The 22,896-nt window shown below is 40.3% G+C and overlaps 1 protein-coding gene across 6 annotated transcripts in view; it reads left to right on the top strand.

Moving 5' to 3' along the window:
* Positions 1-1,369: 1,369 nt before the first annotated feature.
* TENM2 (teneurin transmembrane protein 2) overlaps positions 1,370-22,896 on the top strand; it is a 1,152,237-nt gene continuing 1,130,710 nt past the window's right edge. For all 6 annotated transcript variants that reach the window (XM_089531991.1, XM_089531984.1, XM_089531975.1 and 3 more), the window contains exon 1: positions 1,370-1,856. The gene's annotated coding sequence lies outside the window, so the exon portion shown is untranslated. The remainder of the gene's footprint in view (positions 1,857-22,896) is intronic.

Genomic DNA, 22,896 nt, shown 5'->3' with positions numbered 1-22,896 from the left:
AAGTCCCCAGCATATCCAAAGGTGATGAATCCTGGGAGCTGCAGTTCAACAACACATGGAGGGCTGTATGATGCCTACTCCTGCTCTAGATCTTGAAGCATGAAGCATGGCTATAAAAAGGTGCACCATTCCACTCCTTGCTGAGGCAACTATCCCCAAGACAGTGTCTGCTGTCTTTCTGAAATCCCCATCTTGACTTTCGGTGCTGAAAAATACAGAGAATTGGGGGGGGGGGGGGGACAGATTCAAAAGTGAGTGTCATTGCTAGGTACATAATGAATGATGGGGAGCACTAACAGAAGACTCCAGCACATCAGAGGGTTAAACGAGGACCACGTCTTCAAACCATGCCACCAGCCCAGGCTGTTGCAGTAATGTATGGCGCGATTGGAAGAATATGCATGCAGAAAACAGGCAAATCCTGCAGGTCGGTTTTGCGCTGCCACCACCAGGGAGAGGGAGCCCCCAAGGTCCTGCTGCTGCATCCCTGATGTTGGCTCCTTTCACAGAAGATAAACAAGAGGCACCTTTCTAAGGCACGCCTTCTTCCTTGGGAGGGGAGAGAAAAGGAAACCAACCAAGCCAGGAGCCTCCAATCCCCTTAGAAACAAGGGGCTGCTCCTTAGGCCACTCCGTCTGTCAGGGAGGGTCCCTCCCCCGCTCCTCGGGAAGCCATAAGAGTCCCAGGCACAGAGAGCCCTCCTTTGGGGGCAAAGATGGGGAAAGGGCAGAGCGGGAGGAGAGCCAGGGAAGCAGGTCTCCCCAAATGCCAGGGAGGGGGCCAGCTTACCTTTCGCCTCCCCAAGGCGCAGTTGGGGCCTGGATGGAAACGCTGAGAGGCAAGGCCAGCTCTCTCTTTCCCCTCCAGAGCCAAGACCCTTTCTTCCCCCACCACAGTCCCCACAGTCCCTCCTTGCTACCTTTGGGGCAGGAGCAGGATTCTCTAATAATAATAATAATAATAATAATACAGCCATTGAACTGCTTGGGGGTGTGGGGAGAAGCCACGTCGCCTCCTCCTCCTCCTCCTCCTCCTCCAGGTCTGGCACCCAGCTCCTTCTCCTTCCTCCTCCTCCTCCTCCTCCTCCTCCTCAGCCCGGGAACCCACCACTGCCTTGGCTGGGACCAGAGTGGGGAGGAAGAGGAGCAGGGGGCTTTGCCAGGGGGGCATTGCCAGCCTTGTCTTGCACTGGGCTGCTCTCTCTCCCTCCCTCCCTCCCTGGCCCCCCCTGCGCGCGCCGCTGAGCCCGGGGATTGGCTCGCGCCCCCCGCTCAGCAGCGCCTGCAAACCTGGTGGCGGTGCCGCCCGCCGCTCGGCTCTGGCTTCAGAGAGAGCAGCCAAAGAGAGCTAGCTACAGACAGAGAAGGAGAGAAGGAAGGAGGGAGAGCGGCTGCCACTGGGCGCCTTGGGTGGCGGAGCTCCCTCGCGAAGCCCGGCCAGAGGCAAAGCCAAGCAGCCTTCCCTTGGCTCTGCCCGCCTCTAGAGGGAAAAGAGCCCCCCGAAGGCTGGCCCGCAGGAGAGCCATCCGGGATTTTTAAAATAATAATAATAATAATAATAATAACCATCATTAAAAAGAGCCCTACTACGCCTTTTGTTTTTTATTCGTTTTTATTGCCTTTTGTTCTTGTTTTGCATTTTTGTTTTCCCTTCTTCTTTCTGGAGGAGGAGGAGGGAGGGCCTTTCCCTTGAGTGAAGGAATCCTTCCAAGCTCCGCTGACGAAGTTGCTTCACGGAGATGCTGGTGGGAGGAGGAGGAGGAGGAGGAGGAAGAAGAGGAAGAGGAGGAGGAGGAGGAGGCTGCTGAGCTGAGGAGGACCCGCCACTGCCACTGCCGCCGCCGCCGCCGCCGCTGGTAACCGCTCTTCTTCCCCTTGCCTTGGCCCGCGCACTTCCTTGGCTGCTGAAGGGCTCCGCCGCCGCCTGGCTCTGCAAGGGCGCCTCAGCCTGCAGCCCCCCTTCTCCCTCTTGCCCTCCCTTCAGTTGCCAGGGCTGGGGACAACTTCGGCCCCTTTTGCACTGCTGAGGAGAAGAAAGACAGAGAGGGAGGGAGGGAGGGAGAGGAGGGGAGGGTCTCCTTGGCTCCAGCACTTGGAAAGAGGTCAGGAGTTGCCCGAGTCCCCTCTGAGGGATTGGGAGCCCCTTCCTCCTTCCCTTCCCTTGGCCTTGGAGGGGCTCAAGGGGGGGGGGGGAGAATGCCTGGTTTCGCCCAATAGAATAAATGCACCGCTCCATGAATTGCTGGGGCTCTTCTTTCCTTGCCCCCTCCTCTCCCTCCCTGGGCCCATCCATAGCACCCTCCTTGGCCAAAGGGCGCTGGGGAGCCTGGGGCCAGGCAGGCGCTGCCTTAGCGCTGCGGAAGGGCAGCAGGCGAGGCTGGGAGGCTGGCAGAGCCCCTCCAACACTGCCCAGGCTTCACTGCTTTCCCCGCTTCCCAGGGCGACGTCCCACTTAGGCTGCGTCCGCGCTGCAGAAATAATCCGCTAGGACCCCGGTTTGACTGTGGAATTCTGGGAACTGGAGTTTGTTGTGGCCCCGGAGGATTATTCCTGCAGTGTGGAAGCTACAGCCAGAGAAGCCCAGCGGGCAAAGGAGATGGCTTGGTGGAGCAGCTGTCAGGATGACATCCAGGCTGCCTTTGCCAACCTCACTCCCGGACCGTGATCTATCTAGGGGTGTGTGTGTGTGTGTGATGTGTATCTGTGTGTGGTGTGGTGTGGTTATGCTCTGTGGCAGCTTGGGCAGGGTGTGTACATGTGTATGCGTTCAGTGTCATGTGTTAGGCATCCCTCTAGTGAAAGGCAGAGGCTTCGTAGAGTGACAGGTCTGTGGGACTTTTTAAGGTCTTTCTGTCAGCATTAAGTACCATGTTGCGAAGGTATGTTTTATAGATATCTATAAGGTCTTGGTACTTCACTCTTAAGACGACATCTTTCCTCATTCAATTGTTTACAGTGTATATATATATATATATATATAGAGAGAGAGAGAGAGAGAGCACAAGTCAGGGGTAGTTTGAAACACCTGTGATGGCACCAAGTCCTGTCCCTTTTTAGAGACACTAGTACTGTGCAGATCATACCTTCCCATGTTTCCCTCCCTGACCCCAAAATGCAAAAAGTTCACGTTGAGTATTTTTAGGTCTTCCTCTGTTGGGTTAAATAAAGTGGGACCTTACAGAAAACTGCGGTCATGATTTCAGAAAAGGCAGCTGATAGTGGGAAATAGCAAACAATTCCCTTTCAAAATGTAATTTAAATCAGAACATTACTTTTGTGGAAACCAGAGATGAAACGTATTAACATTAGCTTGGGACATTTGGTATCTTTCCTAACGCCATTTTAAAAGGAAAAACAACATATTTTATTATTAACACATCTATGGGAAGAGTGTAAAATATGTACAAGAATGGCAGGATATAACTTTGACACTCACCTCTTAAAATTACTAATATTATGTGTGTGTGTGTTTTCTTACCAAAAAGGAAAAAAAATCTACAAAATTGTTTGACATTCAAAATAATTCAAATTCTAAATTTTGTTTTCTTAAGCTATTTTTTAGAATCATAAACTGACCACATTTAAGCGAGAAAGTTAAGCAGTTGCTCTGAAAGTAAAGATAACTCAATTTTAACATGAGATTGTGCTTAATGGAGCTTCAGGGCTTTGATTCTGGTTGCTTTGTGGCGACTTGGGTTCCACGCAAATACATCATTAAAATTAGAGAATATTTTGGTGTGGATAATGAAGGTGAGGTGAGCATAAGCTAACAGGACCCCCTCCCATCACCGCCTCCCCTGGAAAACCCACTGAAGTAAATGGCTGCTCCACAGTAGTGCTGCCACCCTCTCACAAAAATCCTCTTCACTTCGCCTGGGCTTTACAAAGAACTTCTCTGTGCATTGGGCTTTTGGTCACCTTTCTTACCTTTGTCACCTGTTGACATTTTCTGTGTATGCTTGGCATTGCATTGGACTATTTTGGCATTTGGGGACTAAATGTGTGATCTGGAGGTTTCTTTTGGAAACATATCTTGGGTGGGAGTTACAAGTGTCCAACAGTTTCTTCCTGGGTGCATTATCGCCACTGTACAGTGTATGGTTAGAAGACAGTTTCATGTCATTTCAGGTAAATTGCATATGCCAGATTGATCTCTGGTTGTTTGGTATTGCTATGACTGGTACCAGAAACCATTCCCTCCCATATATGTTGGGGACTATATTAAATAGAAACAAGTATAGAACTTGGCATGGCAAATGAATCTGCAAAGCAATATTTAATTTCTTAGTTCTTTTTAAAAAATACACATTCACACATTATAGTTTAAAGTACAAAATCATCCTTGATTTCATTTTGATTTTATAACACAGAGCTTACACTGATTTATTATACAATTGGAACACTACTTTTAATCCTAGTGTATTTTAATACTAAAATTAATATGGTTGTCTTATTTTAAAACTTCATTAGCATAACTTGGCTGTGATATGAGTGTGATTTGGAATAGAAACTTGGTGATATGAACAAAAAACATTGACCTGAAAAAAGTAACTACTTTTGCACAGAGAAGGGGAGACATCTGAATAGGTGTTTACAGTGGACTGGATATTTTGCAATGCTGGACTTGGAGTAGGACATATTTGGCTATTTGTTGTACTTTCACATGGAATGGAATATAACTGCAACATTTTATACATATAGCTGTGTTTGGCTTCTGTTTTTAAATTAGGATCTTGTTACTGCAGCAGAAAACAACAAATGCTACGAGGCAGAGGACTGACATATACTTTCATTTACAGAGGAGACAACTTTCATCTTTTCTGTGTTACAATGGAGCGAATAGTTGGATGAGAATACTATCACAAATGATCCTGCTATCAGAATGACCTGCGCTTTAAATCTCTGTACCCTCCTCCAGAAGTCAAATAACTACATAGGAAGGCAGACAAAAGGTGCCTGCAGTTGTTGGGTCAGAGAGAGAATTACTACTGCTCTCGAAGTATTGATCTGAGGCAGCTGACAGTCAGATTTGTCTGTCGTCTTAGGACTCATGTTGTATTCAGAAAAGACTGGAGGTGTCTGAACTGACACAGTCATAAATATTTCTTTTTTCTTTTAAAAGACACACGGCCATTTTTGCTGCTGCTTCACTGTGTATCTTCTCTTACACAGTGTGACCAACGTTGTATAAATAATGTTTGAGTTACACTTTTGTATAAATCAGTTTTTAGAGTAATAAATTAAGAGATTGGCCTATATCCTAATCCTTGGAGCAATTCTGTCCCTCTGACACAACTAGACTTAGTTCCAAATTAGTAATTTTGGTTATGATTTCACCCTTGAGACAGTGGGATTTACTTTTAAGTAGATGTGTTCAGGATTACTCTGTGAGTTTAGTCAAGGCCAGTATCTAATCTTTATGCCCTAAGGGATCAAACTACCCTTAGAAAGTTAAGTGGAGAGCTTTTAGAAGCCTTTGCCAAACCATCCAGGCCCTGGTTAATTTTCGATGTTGGAAAAGCATATGATGATATAACTTCAGTTTTCTTGAGTGTGGGGAAAATAAACAACTTTAATCACAAATTAAAGTTTGCACATATGAATAATCATTTGCAACTCAGTTTCTACTGTGTCAAATTGTCAAATGCTTTTTATAAAGCCTTTGAGAAGGGATTTGTCTCTGGAAAGCATACAAATATAAAGTGTTGTGTGTTTTTTAAAATTTCTAAGTTAAGGTATATATTCTTTACTTAATTTTACAAACATTTATAGTATATTTAAGATGCATCCACATGCAGAAATAATCCAGTTTGATGCTACTTTAACTGCCATGACTCAATGCTATGAAATTCTGAGATTGTAGTTTTGTAAGACAGTTAGCTTTCTTTGTCAGATAGCTCTGGGACCACAGCAAACTACAGTTCCCAGCATTCCATAGCACTGAGTCATGGCAGATAAAGTGGTGTCAAACTGGATTATTTCTGCAGTGTGGATGCAGCCCTAATGCAACATTCCCAGGGCAGTTTGGTAATTAGTCTTTCAGCATATTTACAGCTTATCTCAGCTCTTCCATAGTTGTATTGGTAAGACTAGCATTTTATGAACTGAAGTGAAATGCATATTTTCAGCCTAAACTAGCATCTACATTACTGTATGTGTGTGTGTGTGTGTAATATATATATATATATATATATATATATATATAGAGAGAGAGAGAGAGAGAGAGAGAGAGAATACAAATGTACAAGAGGTTCTTCCAGCCTTTTGTTCACATTGCTGTTTTCATGCCATTTACAGTTTATCCATCATTTCTTTGATTTCTAACTGTGCCGAACAATTATGCATAGCATAGGTCTGAAAACAATATATGTAGGAGGTAAGGTGCAAAATGACTGTTTTCAGTTGTTTCAAAGACTGTCTTTTAAAGACCAGGAGTCTCTAGTCTTTTAGCATATTGTATGCTTATTCTTAAAGTTATTCTTTGCTAGATTAGCACTTAAGGCATTTGATACACCATAGCCTCTTCTATCAGTTGATTTTTTCATAGTATTGCTATTGCTATGACATTATCAATGTCATTAAGGCTTAAATATGTTTTGTAAATTTTCCTTGCTGACTTCCTCAGTATTAGAAAATAGACATTTTGGGTAACCAGTGTATTGATCCTTTATATAAAATCTCTTATGTTGTTTTCTATAGATCCTTTTTCTCAGAGGAAGATGACAGTCTATACATTAAAGTGATAAACTGGTTCCTTTCAGGTATTTTGAAGGACGTTATTAATCTAGCAGTCATCCCCAAATGTGATACAGTTTGACATTGTAGCAACAGTAAACAGTTTCACTTAAGTTGGTTACTTAAGTAGCTCATGGCTACTTTTACTTGTAATATGCCTTGCCTTGCCAAATAAATTCTTTACAATGCAGGGAATAGAATGCAATCTCAACACCTTTTTTATTTGAAAGGTAGTCTAAATGTAGCAGAATGTATTGTCCTTTGGGTGGTGCAGTAATTTATTCATTTCATTTGGGATTCATTTTCATTAGAGGAAGTTAGCAAATTAAGATATCCAAACCACATAAAACAAACTTGTTTTCCAAGCAAACACCAGTTCCCATATAGTTTATTTATTTATTTATTTTATAATTCAAAAATTTTATTCAGCATTTCAAAGTGAAACAGAAAGTGAAAAAGAAGATTTAGGTGAAGGAAAGAAAGTCATTTCTACACAAACACACACTAAAACAGAATACATACAAGATACAAATAATTTTACTTTATAATCTTATCTCTCCCCACCTTCCACCCTTTCCCCAGTTAAAAAGACTTATTTCATTTTCTTAAATATGACATAAAACTATCACCTATCTGCACCTCAAGTAATAATTCCACTTTCTTTCTAGTCAAAGTTGATCATTACTTTTACTTATATAGCTTATAACAAAAAGAACTATCATGAAGCATGTAGGTTGTTGTAAAATGAAAATGATAGCTTGACTATTTTGATCACAATATATACCCAGTGATAGATTCAGTAAAGAGAGATAGATATGCAAAAACAGAGTAGGACGCATCAGACATTATATGAGGGTACAGTCATGTTTCAATCTCTTTTTCATACATAATATTCCAGAAAATGTAAAGTGTATAGAATATTTAGTTTGGGATTCAGTTGCAGGTGGTTGTTTTTATTTCATGCCATGCAGATATACCATGCATTTTGTAATTTGTGGAAATAACTGTGGGCTATAGAGACGGGCAGCATGCAGCCGCCCCGTTTCACCCTGGATTGAGGCCATGCCAAATGCATGCCACGGCCTCCAGAGGACACAAAAAGAAACCATGAAAAGCAGCTTCTTTTCAGCATCCTGGAAGGGGCATCATACGTTCGCCGTCACACCTTGATGATGCCCCTTCGGTGCTGCATCATTTGGGCACTGCACTACAGTGGTGTCATCATAATACACGCCGTGTAAACAGGCACACACCGAAATGGCACCATAGGGGTGGGGCCACAGCATCGAGCATGTGGATGCTATGCTGTGACTCTGCCCACAGGCCAGCAAAAAGTGCCGGTCTGTATCCCCCCTACATATCCTTTCTAGTCCTTGTTCCAAGTCCACATTAGTGACAATGAGTTGCAAACAAAATTCTAGAGGAAAGGATGGCAAGTAAATATTTCAGTGTTCTACCTGAAAGTCTAATTATTTCATTTCTGTTTTCATAAAAGGATATAAACATGCATTAAAGGCAGAAGTTCAGATGAATTGCTGGATTGTTTTAAGCAATAGGTACCAGTTCCTAATTTCTTAGGAGATCAACACATTAAGTCTATTAGTTTTTATGTTTAGTTGCCTGATTCACAACTCTCAGTGTTACTAAACAGTAATGTGAAATTATGGCGCAGTACACACTGCCAAGAAACGGTGGCCTGCCAATGCCTGTTTTTACTCCGGAGGGACGGCACAGCCCCCAAATCGCACACTGTCACTCTGGAGTAAAAAGAACCCAGAATAACTGGGTTCGTTTTGCACTGCCAATGGCGCACTCATGACGTAACTGGTGCAGTGTGACGTGCGGATGCTATGCGTCTGTTACATCATAATTGTGGTGCCCGTGTACACAGGACACCACCATTATTGCACAGCCAGCATGTATTAGGGTTAGGGACCGTGCGGTTGCCGTGCAATTCCTAACCCTAAAATCAGTGCCAGCATGGCGCTTTTGTGCAGTCTGTACCACGCTTATGTTTACAATACCTTTGTACTATTTTGAATATTCACAAATAATATGGTTATGCTCTAATTATAAACTGTTTACATACCAATGATAATGTAGTGAATGTTTTACTTTATTTCATTTCTTCTTTCCTTCATTGCTTCATACATTTAGCTTTCTGAGTTCAACAAAGAGAAAGAAAAATCTGAATGGGCATGCCATAAATGTTAATGAGTTCAGGTTCATTCCCATAATCTCTCTGACCCTATTGCTTAAGTACACTCACCTAACTGTATAGTTCTGGCCCTTTTTCAAAGTAGAAATTGAAATGGAAGAAATTGAAGAAATATGTATAATTCAATTTATACTGGAGAACCTGGGGAATCTCCTTTCTCTAGAGTGCAGATGGTTCTGATTTTTCCCCCTAGAGAAATTACATTAAAATTAGGCAGGCTTGGCAAATTTCCCCATGTTCCTAAGGTCATTCATAAAAGGTAATTTCCCCACTAGTGCTATAGTATGTATTAGCTGGAGCATACCCAGTACTGACTGGATTCTGCCTCACCCCCACAAAGAGGTATATAGTATATTGATAGTGTGTGTGTGTGTGTGCATGCACTTTCAACCCATTTCATAGGCAAAGAATATTTAGAGGTGGTTTTACAGTTCCTTCCTTTGAAATATAACCTCTACAGCACCTAGTATTCCTTAGCAATCTCACATCTGAATACTAACCAGAGATGACCCTGCTTAATAGCAATAGCAATAGTATTTACATTTCTATACTTCTTTATAGTAAACTTTCTAAGCAGTTTACAATCTATAAGCCAATTGCCGCCAAGAAGCTAGGTACTCATTTTACCGACCTGTGAAACGATAGAAGGCTGAGTCAACCTGAAGCACTGTGGCATCACACTCACAACATTGTGGCTGCTGTACCAGCATTTAACCCCTGTGTCACCAGGGACTTGAAAATGACTTGAAAGAAGACAAGAAGTTCCCACATTTGGAATTTCATTGTGAATGTTGGCATTGCCAGAATCATTCTATTAAATGTTCAGGCCTGTATATGACATCTAGGTGTCTTTATTTATTTCTGTTTCTGGTCCACTTTTTCCTAGTCCAGGATTCAAAGAAACTTACAACAAATTAAAAAGCACACTATCAAAAAAGCAATTAAAAAACTAAAACCAGATTAAAACAGACATCTTTAAATATGCATGTGTCTTCATGTGCACGCACACACACCAAACATTTAGCAAGATCTGGCATGATGTTTCGGTGAGACAGGCCTTACACAGGCATTCATCAAATACCTGTTGAAATAGAAAAGACTTTAATTCTCTGCAAAAAGCAACTAGGAAGGGTGCCTGTGTAAATCCACTGGGGGGGGGGCAGACACTAAGAAGGTCTATTCATATATGTGTGTACAACATCATGAACAGAAATTCCCATGCCCACCAAAAGTGGAAAGGACATACAAGACTGTATGAAACTTTCAGGTCACCTCCATGTACTGTATAGGCAGGGTGAGGATAATGTTTGGTTTTTAGGGGGGGGGGGGCAGGGGGATCCTGCAAAATATTTTAAAAATCAGATACATCAATAACAAATTAATTCTTGACAGCTTTCTGAAAAAGAATATACATAGATTACCCACCATTTGGATCTGCATCAATAACAATTGAAGTTCTAACAATTACAAGCTGTGTGTTAAAAATACTGTGAGATCACCTGTATGTGTATGTTTGCAAAACTATTTGTGCAGATTTAATAGAACATTCACTTCATACATGTTCGAAATATTTCCCACTCTTAATAACACTTGATATTTCAGCAAAATTTTGTAGTACTGCCTAAATTAAACCACATAAGGAAGACTGGCTAGGCTAAATACCCTAAAGGCACCAGATTCTGTCTGATCTTGGAAGGTAAGCAGGATCAGCCCTGGTTAGTACTTGGATGGAAGACCACTATGGAATACCAGGTGCTGTAGGCTACATTTCAGAAGAAGAACATAGCAAAACCTCCTTTCAGTATTCCTCGCCTTAGAAAACGCTATGAAATTCATGGGTTTGGCATATGTTGACAGGAGACTTGAAGCAACATACACAAGCACAAAATTCTTTTTTATCTGATACTCGGAAATACTGTTCAGCCATATCTCACCTAGGAAATGTGCAAAATGTCTCCCTTCTGACAGAATTAGCAATTGCAATTGTTCATATAATGTTTATTTGACTCTTTTTTCACTCTCATTTTTCTAAAACTTCTCAGGATGGACATTTCCTTCTGACTCGGTATATACATGACTGCTCTAAATTTAGATAAATTTCCTTTGCTTCACAGTGAAAATCCATTTACTTTTTAAAGAAAGGAGTACATTGTCTATTTCACAGATGATATTATTACATCACACTTATGGTAGCATTCAGTCGCATTAGGAAAACTAAATATTGTTGAAAATCGTAATGATGTGCATAAAACTTTAACAGATGTGGTAGTCAGTGTGGAGGGAGGATAAAATGTGACCTTCATTATATTCTGGTAAAAAAGTGTATTTAAAGCACCTAAAGTACAGTGAAGTAAAATGAAAACTACTCATTTTAACCTAAATAATGAAGCATGCATGTGTGCATTCAAAATAATACAATATTGCTCACCCTCCAAAAAGATGTGAGGCAGTTTTGCTAGTATTCTCCCTCCTTTATGAGGAGGAAATGAAGATAACTGGCAGCTTTTCCCATCCTAGGAGAGGACAGTCAATGGGGAACAGTCACACAGACATGTTAGGGCTTTACCACTTGATCTCCATTCTCAACAATAGTGTTAGGACAAAAAATGTAGACATGCTGCATTAAGGATCATGTGGCTGGGAATGATGCCACCATCATAATCTGTGCCTGGTTTCTCTTTAACCCCTCATCCCTACCTAATGCACAACCCAGCATGCCTTTCTGTATTTGTATTTTTATTTATTTTTCTTTTAATTCACTCATTTCCAGGGCTCTGCTATAGTGATGTCAATAAAAAGTTTTTTAAAAAGCGGGCAGGGGAACAGGCTGCTTGGAAATAGTGAAGTGGGAAAGGAGGGGGCACTGACAACAGTGTTTTGCACCTGAGCACTTGCTCTGTTCACAGCTTATTGATGGGTTTTACCCATCAGTGAAAAGTGATGCCCTAACTACACTTCGAGGACACAGCAGCTATGGCTCATTGTCATGTGATAGTTATCATGAAAGTGGCTTTTTTGCAGGTGTAATTACTGTTAAAAAGTTGCGTGCAGGAATCTCCTTGATCCTGAGGAGAGTAGACCCATTTAATCAATGGGATTTACTGGTGTATTAACACATCATTCAACAGTTCATTCACTGGCTTTACACTAACCAACATGATTCAGACCATACAGTGATCTTTGTTGAGACATTCCCCATCTGTATGTGGAAATTATCTGTACAGGCTTTTCTGTGGCATCCACCCTCCCATCCATTTAGTTTGTAGCATAGATTTATCTAGTCATCATATTTGGAATTTTGGTGGACAGCCCCCTTTTCTCACCAACTTCATGTTGGAAAATTGCAGAGTGGACTTTAATCTTACTTTTTTGATAATCTAGACATTTTGAATGCTATTAAATTTGAGAGTGCGTTAATTTTGTCAATATGAATAGGGCTAATAGGCTTTTTATTTGCTTTTGAAAACTTCTATTCAAAGATCAGTGGCACAGTGCGATCCAATGTACATATGCACATTTGACTTCTAGGTGACCACTGATATGACACATCACATGAAGAAGAATTTTTCATGGGGAGACTTCTGGTGGATTCAACAAGACTTAGCTTACTCTACCACAACCCACCAGGCTGTGACAACATGCAGTAGAGGATTACAGCCTATGTTGCTTTGATCTGATGTGTTTCATCTACAAACTGCCTGTATGCAATATCTAAGAGTACACTCTTAGATTTTAGGGACGCTAACTGCTTTTCATGTAGAAGATTGGTTTAACTTAAATAATGTTAGCGCATGTTTAAATATTGTTTTTTGTCCTGTCTTCATTCCAAGGGTATGGGGAGCACAATTATTGTGAATATGGTGAGTGTGTATTTATTCCGTCTGCAGTGCCATTGCTGAGATTCCACTTCTCCTCTTGATCGATATAGTACTATAGGCATTATTTACAAAATACAGAGTAAGGATGGGGAACTTTTGGTCCTGTAGTTCCCATCAGCCCCATCCTGATTGTCAAATGGTAAGGAACTGTGGGGGTTGTAGCTTAAAAGTTCTTGAGACCAAAAGGTTCTCCATCCCTGGTATAGAGATTAAATTGTACCTATAAAACGGGTGGTTACATTAAGTGATTGAAACTTTCAGACATAGAAATTCTTGTCTGTTCAGTGAAACCTTTACGTTTTGTCATGTTTATATAGAAAGAAAGTTGGTCTGGGAGCTTCTTTAAGAAACTTGAACAATCAGACCATGTTTCAAAATCATGTAGTTAGTGTAGTAGCTATACTGATCTGTCAAATAGGTAGTTGGTGAGTGAGAAAGAGAAAATTCTTGTATATTCCTGTAGCCTCAGGACATCTTGTGGGAAACAGAATAACATGACCTGGAATACTAATACCACAGTGTCTAAGCTACAGTCTTGATCTTTTCCTTTAAGCAGAAGTATGAGATATTACTCCTTACCATAAAGAAAAAAGAATAAATTAATTATAGCAAAATTACAATGCACAGTTATGTGGGAAGAAATTCCTATGAATTTACAGTAGTTTCCTATCACCAATATCAATGCAAGGGGCTGAGAAATGGCATGCTATACTCTTAGAATTGGTTTTAGATAAAGAGTAGCAAATGCCTTGTTTAGTTCTGTTCAGCCTGCAACTTCATTTCTGTTTTGAACTATCTGGCACTGTATAACAACCCTTTGACTGTTTGCAAATAATTCCTATTTGGAAATCTGTTTGGGTACTGGTTTAGATGTTGCACATGCTGTTAGAGAATACCAAAAAAGACAGTACACCAGAATGTATGTACATATGTCTCATGGAATTAAATCTTATCACTGGCAAATGTAAGCAACTTTTTTTCAGCCACTTGCAGAGGTGAGCAGTAATCTCCTAGTTAGGCTGGATAAACATTTAATTGATATTCTAGAACTCCTGTAGAACATACATCTACTTTCCCAGTTCAAAATTTATAGTTTCTGACTTCTGTGAAAAGCCAAAATATGCAGCTAAAATTATTGTAACAAATATTTATTTAGGCTTTTAAAATATATATTGTAAGATATTCAGTGACTGAGTCATTGCTAGCCTCACATAGTGGAAGGAATGGGAGAAGGATAATTAATTCAATGCAGAGTATATGGAAAATTTGTTTTCTTTCCATCTCATTTTTAAATAGTGTTTCAACTTCATTTAAAAAGCAAGTACTGTTGAGCAAAGCATTGTCTGGAGTGGGAAAAATGGAAAACCATTGAAATCATAGGGGGGACCCCAAATTTAGGGACAATACAATGCCTCATGTAATTTTGGAGCTGCTTTCCAGGAAAGCACATATTGGTTTCAACCCATCACATACTTTCAGTAAATGAAAATTATTATTGACGCAGAAATAATCTCATGCAACTGAAATATTCAGAAATTGGCATTCTGTTGTGGTTTCAATCCCTTTGGCCATGCCTGGTACAACCCACTTTTCCCTACAGATCAGGCAGGTGGTAGTGTCAAAACCGTTCTTCCAACTGGGCACAGATAGTGGCTCTGATATCTTTCAATGGTGATGTGGCCTCTGTTTTTAACAGCGTCTGCTGTTATTTGAGCTGTCCAAGTGCTGAACTCATACACAACTCAGTCTGGAGTTGTCAAGGAAACTACTCTTAAAACATAGGGTGGGATTGCTGCTTTGTGTTAACAGGGCCATCAGCTATGCTTGGTACCAGCACTTGTTGTGTCAGGGCAGCTGAGATTGGTGCTAGTTCCAATGGAGAAATAGAGTCTCAGCAGAGTTTGCTAAGGGAAGCAGGCAAGTGTGTGTCAGTGTGTGCTCAGGGCCATTCCAGATGCAGCTTTTGGAGTTTAAAAAAGAAAGAAAGAAAAGGACGTACCCCTCTGCTTTAGGTTGTTTTCCACACAAATCATCCTCCTATACAATTTGAATAGATGAAACTTTGTCCTATAAAGCATTTTGCTAATTTCAGAATAGAAAATGGCAGGGAGAGATACATTAGTGTCCATTCAGTATGAGCAAAAATGAACAAGGCAGTCTTTCTTTGGGAAGAGGATCCTGGGGTATTTTTTCCCTTAACCTGGCTTTTAACTATTTAGGAAGGAAGGGGAATGTCATTTGTAGAAGAATGTGCTGCAGTTTAAAATGTCCCTTTTTTGGTTGTTTTTGTTTTTTCTTTCAGTTTGAAATCAGAACATCACCACAGAAATATTAGTGGGGCAAAAAGTTTTGTGAGTTTAATATTCAAAGCATGTCTGCCCTAAATGTTTTTGTTGCCTGAGTTTACTGGGATGAAGTTTCCAGACTTTTTTGAGTTTTACAGATAACTTTCATCATAGTCCCCTGAGCCTACCTGCAATCTTCATAATGGCTTGGATTGGGCAGGGATTAATTTTTAAAGGAACATTATAAAGCTCTCTCTGATATTTTTGGTTGGTTGGTATTTAATACTGTAGTTAAAAGCCATTAGTCTTTGGAAAGAAATCCACCTTGGAAGAGATGAAAACAATTATAAGTGATTCATTGATATGGATAAGCATAGTTAACCTGAATTATTTGGACTCTCCTTACAGGCACTGCTATGGAGTCTCTCATGATGAATACATTTTTTCTTAACATCATTATTTGGTGTTAACACCATTAACTGAAGTACAAATAAGTGCCATATTCTTGCAAAACTAATATAAGTAGCATAGTTGGCCCTCCAGATACATGGCTTTTATATTTGCATTTTTGATTATTTGCAGTTTTGATTAATATGTTCTGTCTAGGAATTTCTAAGTCCTCCGGTGAATCTCTGCCAGAAATTGACCATAGAGTTGTGCTGGAGAACCTAGAAGTTCCTAGAGAAAGCACTCTTCTAGGCATTTGTAAGTCCTCCAGCATGATTCTGTGATCAACTTCTGGCAGATGTTGACCACAGAGTTGCACTGGAGGACCTAGATATTCCCAGAGGAGTTCTCTCAGGTAAAAAGAATTGTATTATTTATTTGCGTATTTTCCACATTCATGGGGTTCCTTCACCCCTACCTCCAGCAAATGTGGAGGGACCACTGTATTTGCAAAGGAAGAATATAACCCTTCTAAAGTAATACTTTCTTCTCTATTAACACCATAAATTGATATTCTCAACTCCTAGTTGGGGACATTGGTGTGGAGAGAAAGGGGGCAGTGTTGCTCGCCACTTCTCTGATTGCCATTTTACTCTTCCTTTAAAAAATTGTGCATAATGACAGCTATTACAAATTAAATTTACAACAATAATTACCAAATAAATAGAAGTGTGGTCAGGCCAAGATTTTTTTTTTAAACCAAATATTGGATTTTGGTTCAAAAGCATCAATGCTACACAGTCATGTAATATCTAAAAATTTCCTGACAGAAATACCTGCAAACTGCTTTTATTTCTTTATACTTAATTAAAATATATATAATTAAAAGGTTGTCATCATGATTGTTAGGTGTCAGCAGTATTAGATGATAAATTTAAATTGAATGTGCATAAGAAAAACACAAAGCAGGGAATATGCATGTTCATTATATAGTATGAAATTCTATATATAGTATCTGTTTGCTTATAGATGCACACTATTTATGGGAAATGTTAAAGAATGCAGAAGTGATTATCTCTAAAAATAATGCCATGTCCTTTACTGACCTAATATTAAGACCACACACTAATAAACCTCAAACAGGTTTCTTACTTATGGGTGCAAATTGTAACTGTAGAGGATATGATGTGACCTACATATGACCATGATCTCTACATATGACCTGGTTTATGGGGGGGAAATTATTTATCAACCTATATGTTTCTTGGCTTAATTTCACTCTGTGAATAATATAATACTACTTCTAAATTCAATTTAAATCATTTCTGAAAACAGTTTCTTTCACAAGGGCAAAAAATAGTTCAATTAAGGGTGGTGCTGTCTCATTTGTATAGCCTTTTTATCATCACCCAGTTCCCCCTCCTTTTAAAAATAAATCTTTGGGTGAGCTGTGTGTTTTTCAGAAGTATTGGCACAGGGAGGATGGTTAAGGGGATCTGGAGGAATACATATTTTGGTGTCTTGTTGCAGCAGCATGTCTGCAGTAAACAATGCAATAAAATTTGAGCTTGGAAAGAATGGGGTTCTGCTCTAACCTATTCTAAAGTAAATATGTGTTCCTGCTTCTGATACATGAAATATGTATGTCTAGAATGCTTTGCTGAGCATGTATGAACAAGAAAACAGAGGAAAAAGTGAAGGCAGATAAGATTGTCTCACTAGATCTGAAAGTTTGGCCACAAGAATGGAAATCATAAGTGAAAGAAATAGTTGTCCCTGGATGCATTTTGGAAGACTTAGGGCCTTTACAGACCAGCCTGTAAGACTGGCCCGGGGGCAAAGTCAGGGCACAGCGTCCTGATGACTCATGCCTGACTCCGCCCCCAAGGTACCCTGTTGCTGCACGCAACTCCAGACAGCATCCAGATGATGCAGCGCCAAAGGGGCGCCATATAGTTGTGCCGCCGCAAAAAGGAAGGCTGGATTGAGGCCTCGGTGTGAAGTTGCTGTGGCCCTGATCTGGTGTGAAAAGGGGCAGCTGTAGAACCCCTTACTTAGCCTATTTGATTTCACACATGCATATTCCTGGTTTTGAACAAGAGGTTTGCTGAAACATGATCATCATCATCATCATCATCATCATCATCATCATCATCATCATCCTCATCATCATCCTCTGTGTGTGTGTGTGTGTGTGTGGTGTAGGAACCTATTCTCATTCTTTCCACATTACTTCTGCTTTTGTTATCTAATGTTCCATGAACATATTCCCTGGGAACACCTGTACTAGAGTCAATGTGGTATACTGGTTTGAGCATTGGACTATGACTTTGGAAACAGCACAGAAATCCCAGCTTCACCATGAAAATCCATTGGATGACTTTGGACAAGTCACACTCTTTCAGCATAAAAGGAAGGCAAAGAGAAACCTCCTGTGAACAAATTTTGCTAAGAACACCCCATAATAGGTTGATGTTAGGGTTGAAATTAGTTGGAAATTACTTGAGGGCACACAACAACAGCATACCAAAATTACATGTTATACTGTTCTGTCTCACAGAACAACTCTCCTGGATCTTTGGATATATGAAATGAACTGAGATGTAAACTCATTAGTTCTTCATGTATACATATTTTTATCATCAGTGACATGGGATCTTATTCTTGGTAACATTTTATGACTGAGCAAAACAATCTGTCAGATGTGATGGTATAGCAAGGGATAACCTCCACAGGAGATTTGACTATATGAAATTAGGGGACCCAAAGCTTATTGTTGGGTACATATGTCTGGTCTACATATACTGTGAATTATTAACATATCTTCTGTTCTAAGAAAGCATTGCATCATAAGCAATATTATGACATCTCATAGTCCATCCTCTGTGTTTTGTGGTGCGGCCCACAGTTTAATTTCGACTATGGGTTTTCTTTTCTTTTTTCCAAAATGTATATCAAGTATTAGCATGGAGGGTGAAATGGCTGAGATTGTTTTGCACCCCAATAATACATTTAACTAAGCAAAATTATGTAGCATCTCATAGAGGTCATTGGTCTCAAAGTATGTCTATATGATTGGCATGGTAAATGAGCAACATTTGGTACAATTTTAGTCTCCTACAAATTATATCCTTGGCTTTTCTTTAGACCAATATGAAATGAAGTGATATTTGTGAAATTGCAGTTCTGGCCTACATTTTCAGTCCAGCGATGTGTGCTGTGTTTTCCTTGCTGTTCAATGAATTTTCCTTTTGTTAAATGGGAGGAGTTCTTTTGTTGTTTATGATGATGGTGATGGTTAGGAGGAGGAGGAAGAGGAGGATTAAAGCTAATTGACTCCTGAAAAGTTAAGTCAAAATATTAAACAGTACCTTTTTTTAGAAAGAATGGTAAGTTGCGTATTATTTTGTAAACTGAGATCAGTGTGGCACTTTAATTCAATTGGCAGATGTGCACTATCCAAATATCAGTGTTCAGCTATCAACAATCTACTCGCCAACAGGCCAGAAAAGATAATCTTTGATTTGGCAAGCAGGAATGCTCAGAAAGGGAAAGTGCATTACAGAAACTAAATTAGGCTGCCAGGAAAATTTGGAGTAAATAATTTGGGAGACAATCTCTCCTCTGGTTCTGATTGGCTTTGGCAATTGTTTGTACCCATTTCTCATCACTTTTCTTTCTAAGAATACTGAAGAACTTATTGATGAGTTGTAGGGAGGGAATGAATGCATTGTTTTCTGTTTTCTCCTAATACTTCTATTGTACAGTATTTTCATATTTTTCTTCCTCTCTCTGTTGCAAAACTACTTTGATCAAACAGTTACCCTTCCTGACGGCTCAAAAGGAGCTCAAGAACCTTTGTAGTCTCACCTGCCATTCCTCATTCTTCCATTTAGAAAAGCTACCAGCTAATAAGATCCTGATGCTTCATTTCAACTGTAGATTATGTATATTTATATATCTGAAACTAATTGGCTCACTGAAAAGGCAACATCAGATATTCATTTGTCAGGATTTTTAGTGTCCCTTTACATCTGCTCCCTTCCAGTTCGGCACTATTTTCTCAATTTACCTACCTAACCAAAAGTGGTCTCTCTCACATTCTCATCTACTGCAGTGGGAGATGGGGGGGGGACCCCTAAGTATTTGCATTCAGTTTTTTTTTATCATGCATTGGAACCTGCTAAAGAAACATTGGATTGTGAAGATGATATGTTGCAGGGAGAGAATAAAGTTCTGGGATGGATTTATTTGGGACAAAAGAAAAGACTGTGCCTCCTACCTTTTTCATTTCCCTTGATTTGTACACACAGACTTGTTCTGGTGTGCTGGGCTGGCAGAGAAATGTAGACAATAATCAATTTTCCAAAAGAAACTTGAAGGTGAATTCAAGCTTGCCATTTGTGCTATTAATTTTGAAGGTAGGGGCATGCTGCCAGTTGCAAGATAGAAAAAATGCATTTGCATGAGTTCTGGGTCATTTGTAGCATACTCTTGATAGGTAGCAGAAACTGTTTGTTGTCTACTAAAGCTGGATGTAATGGACACCTCCAATATTAGACAAACTGGAGAATGGAATAAATGCTTAGAAGAAAGTATAAGTGAAAAGATGTTATGTTTACATCACAGATAACCTCCCCAAGCCAAGTAGGAAAATTCATAATGAATTCAAAACCACAAGTGAAAAGGCTAATTTATTTGGGGGCACTCAGTCTCATGCGAAGTATTTTCTAACATGGATGAATACAACAGAAGGGTGTGTGACTCATCATCACATACACACATTCACATATATTTCTGCATACACCGCAGTAGGAGTGGTTTAAGGTCCCTTGACAGAAACTCTTTTTGCCAGCAAAGTAAAATAGAGAAAAGCTATTTTAAATGTTGCTATTGTTAATGATTATGTATGAATGAGGAAGAATTTTACAGCTATGGCTGGAAACAGACAGGGAAAATAAAACAGCTTCCAATCACTTTGGGGATGTAGTGTTTTGATGACACATACCCCCAAAACAGCTGGAAGCCACTCCAAGGCCACCTAAGGTGGTCTGAAACCACCAACAAAAGGAACAGATTTAATCCACTGGCTACCCATTTGGGACCATGGTGATGGCCCACTTCAAGAGACTGCTCCTTCTGGGCCATCTGCTTTGGCCCTATGTTGTACTAATAGAAAAACAAATGGAGAATTAGAAAGGGTGATTTTGCACACTGAATACTGCTGTGTTTACTTACAAAAGGGAGTCCTGTTTCTTGGCCAGGAACTTCTCTTAGAGAACGTCTGTTGAATAAGCTGCTCAGTTTCACTCAAGAAAGGAAGAGTACACTAGGGTAGAGTCCAGAAAAATAGTAAATCAGACTCAATCGCACTAAGCATCATCAGTTCCAAACAGGGAACTTTCAAAATTAAAGATCAAACAATGCACCTCATGGCTCAGGTGTGGAATATTGAGTCCTGGGTCATCTTCTGAGCAGAGCCTTACTGTCATAGAGAACTTACGCACAAAAAAGTATGTACTTAATGAGGAGACCTCATTTAGGCTGTCAGTTTAAGGGCTTCATGTTTAGCCTGAGTCTTTATTCCCCTCTCCTTTTGTACACTAAGATATACTCCAAGGACTTCATCTAGGGCAGAGCATTGGTATTTCGCCTGACAGATAGAGCTACTTGCACAAGAGAACTGAGACTAGAGTCTATAAAATTCACAGTGTCATTGTTCCAAGGCTCTCCATCCTGCCTTGAGGACCTCTTTAGTGATGGCATGGCAAAGACCACACTCTAGAACCTTTATTTCTTACATTTGGTCTTCTTTATACATGAGGGTTTTACATGTGATTTCCTACCTCTGCATATGAAGCCTTTCAATTTAGGAGCAGTTCTCACAACAAGTTTTCATTTAGAGCCCCACAGTCAGTAAAAATGAAAGCCTGCACTAGAAGACTATATTATTCCAGGAGGAACATCTCAGGTGCACTTTAACAATTATGTGGAAGAGGGAATTTCAGTAGGTGTAGTTCGTCATGCAGCTACACCTGCTGAAATAATTTCCCCCCCAATATAACTATCACAAGCACAGGAGCCCTGCCCTGATTTGCAATGGTCCCATGCCAGTTACTTCTTCTTAGGGAGGTAAGCCTTAAAACTTTAATCTTAAACATACCAGAGAACAAGCCCCATTAATTACAGTGGGTGTTACGTCTGGTAAACATGCATAGAATTGCATGCCATTTGGCCTGAACATTTGTCATTGTTAAACAAAAACTTAATTTTCATAGCCTTCTTTTCACAAATAGCAATCCTTTTCCATATACTCATAGCGACTGAAGCACTGCGGCATTTCTGTTATAAATTACTGCACTGTATTAGTTCTTGGATTGTGTTATTTCATGCTGTAGACAGAACAACCTGCAGCAGCATTAATCTAGGAGGATTCAGCCAACTTTGCCTTTGTCCCAGAATGTGGAATTTAATTTAATATTGCCTTCAACAAATGTGCCAAATTAGTTGTTTCAGCTGGAACTAGTGGTTGTAAATAGTTAGGGCTGCCATGTCCCAGGGTTTTGTGAGGGCTTCTAATTACCAAGCACTGCCACCAATGTGAGGACTTCTTATCTCACCATAGTGGCATAAAATTTGGGGACCTCTCAGATGCCCTAGTGGTTCTTGTGTCAGACTTTATTCATCTCTCCTCACTGGAAACTACCATCCTTGAATATGTGTTGTCCCTACAGACACCATGTGTCTGAACTCAAGCTTTTCCATAACCTGCATGCAGCATTCTCAGAAGTATATAATTTTTCAAATCTTAATTAAACAGAAATTCAATATAAAATGAACAGTTATTTAAAACATCGAAAACTTGAGTGACACTAACTTTATTTCACATCTCTCACTGACATTCTTAATTTTGACATTCATCTCATTATCACTCCTTCTTGAACTCTAACTCAAATTCTAACCAACAGACCTGAGTCTAACTAATCTCTGATGCTGACCTCCTCCGAGCTTTTTAAATATCCCTTCTAAGATTTAGCCAAGCACCAGTCACTCCCAACATTCTGTACTCTCACCACATGATAGAACACATGATGTACACTTATTATACATTACACAGTATTCAAAGGAATCTTGTAGCAACTTTGAGACTATGGAGAGAAGCAGACAGCCTTCCAGGAGTGGCCAGAGGCCACTTCAGCTGTGGTCAGGCTGGGACTGCGGTGATCACATGGCCTACTTCCAAAGAAGGCCGCTGCCATGGTTCCAAGCCAGCCACCATCAGGGCAGATTATTTCCACTCTTTTTGGATCCAGTCCAAAGAACCAGATGACAGTGCCAGAGCAGCTTCAGACCTGTTTGGGGTGTGCATCATCTGCACCCCATGACCCTGTGG

This window comes from Sceloporus occidentalis, unplaced genomic scaffold (assembly GCF_023333645.1).
Source record: "Sceloporus occidentalis isolate IW3139 unplaced genomic scaffold, rSceOcc1.0.p SCAF_1, whole genome shotgun sequence".
In the NCBI taxonomy this organism is placed as follows: Eukaryota; Metazoa; Chordata; class Lepidosauria; order Squamata; family Phrynosomatidae; genus Sceloporus; species Sceloporus occidentalis.
This window is presented reverse-complemented; position numbering and strand designations above follow the sequence as displayed.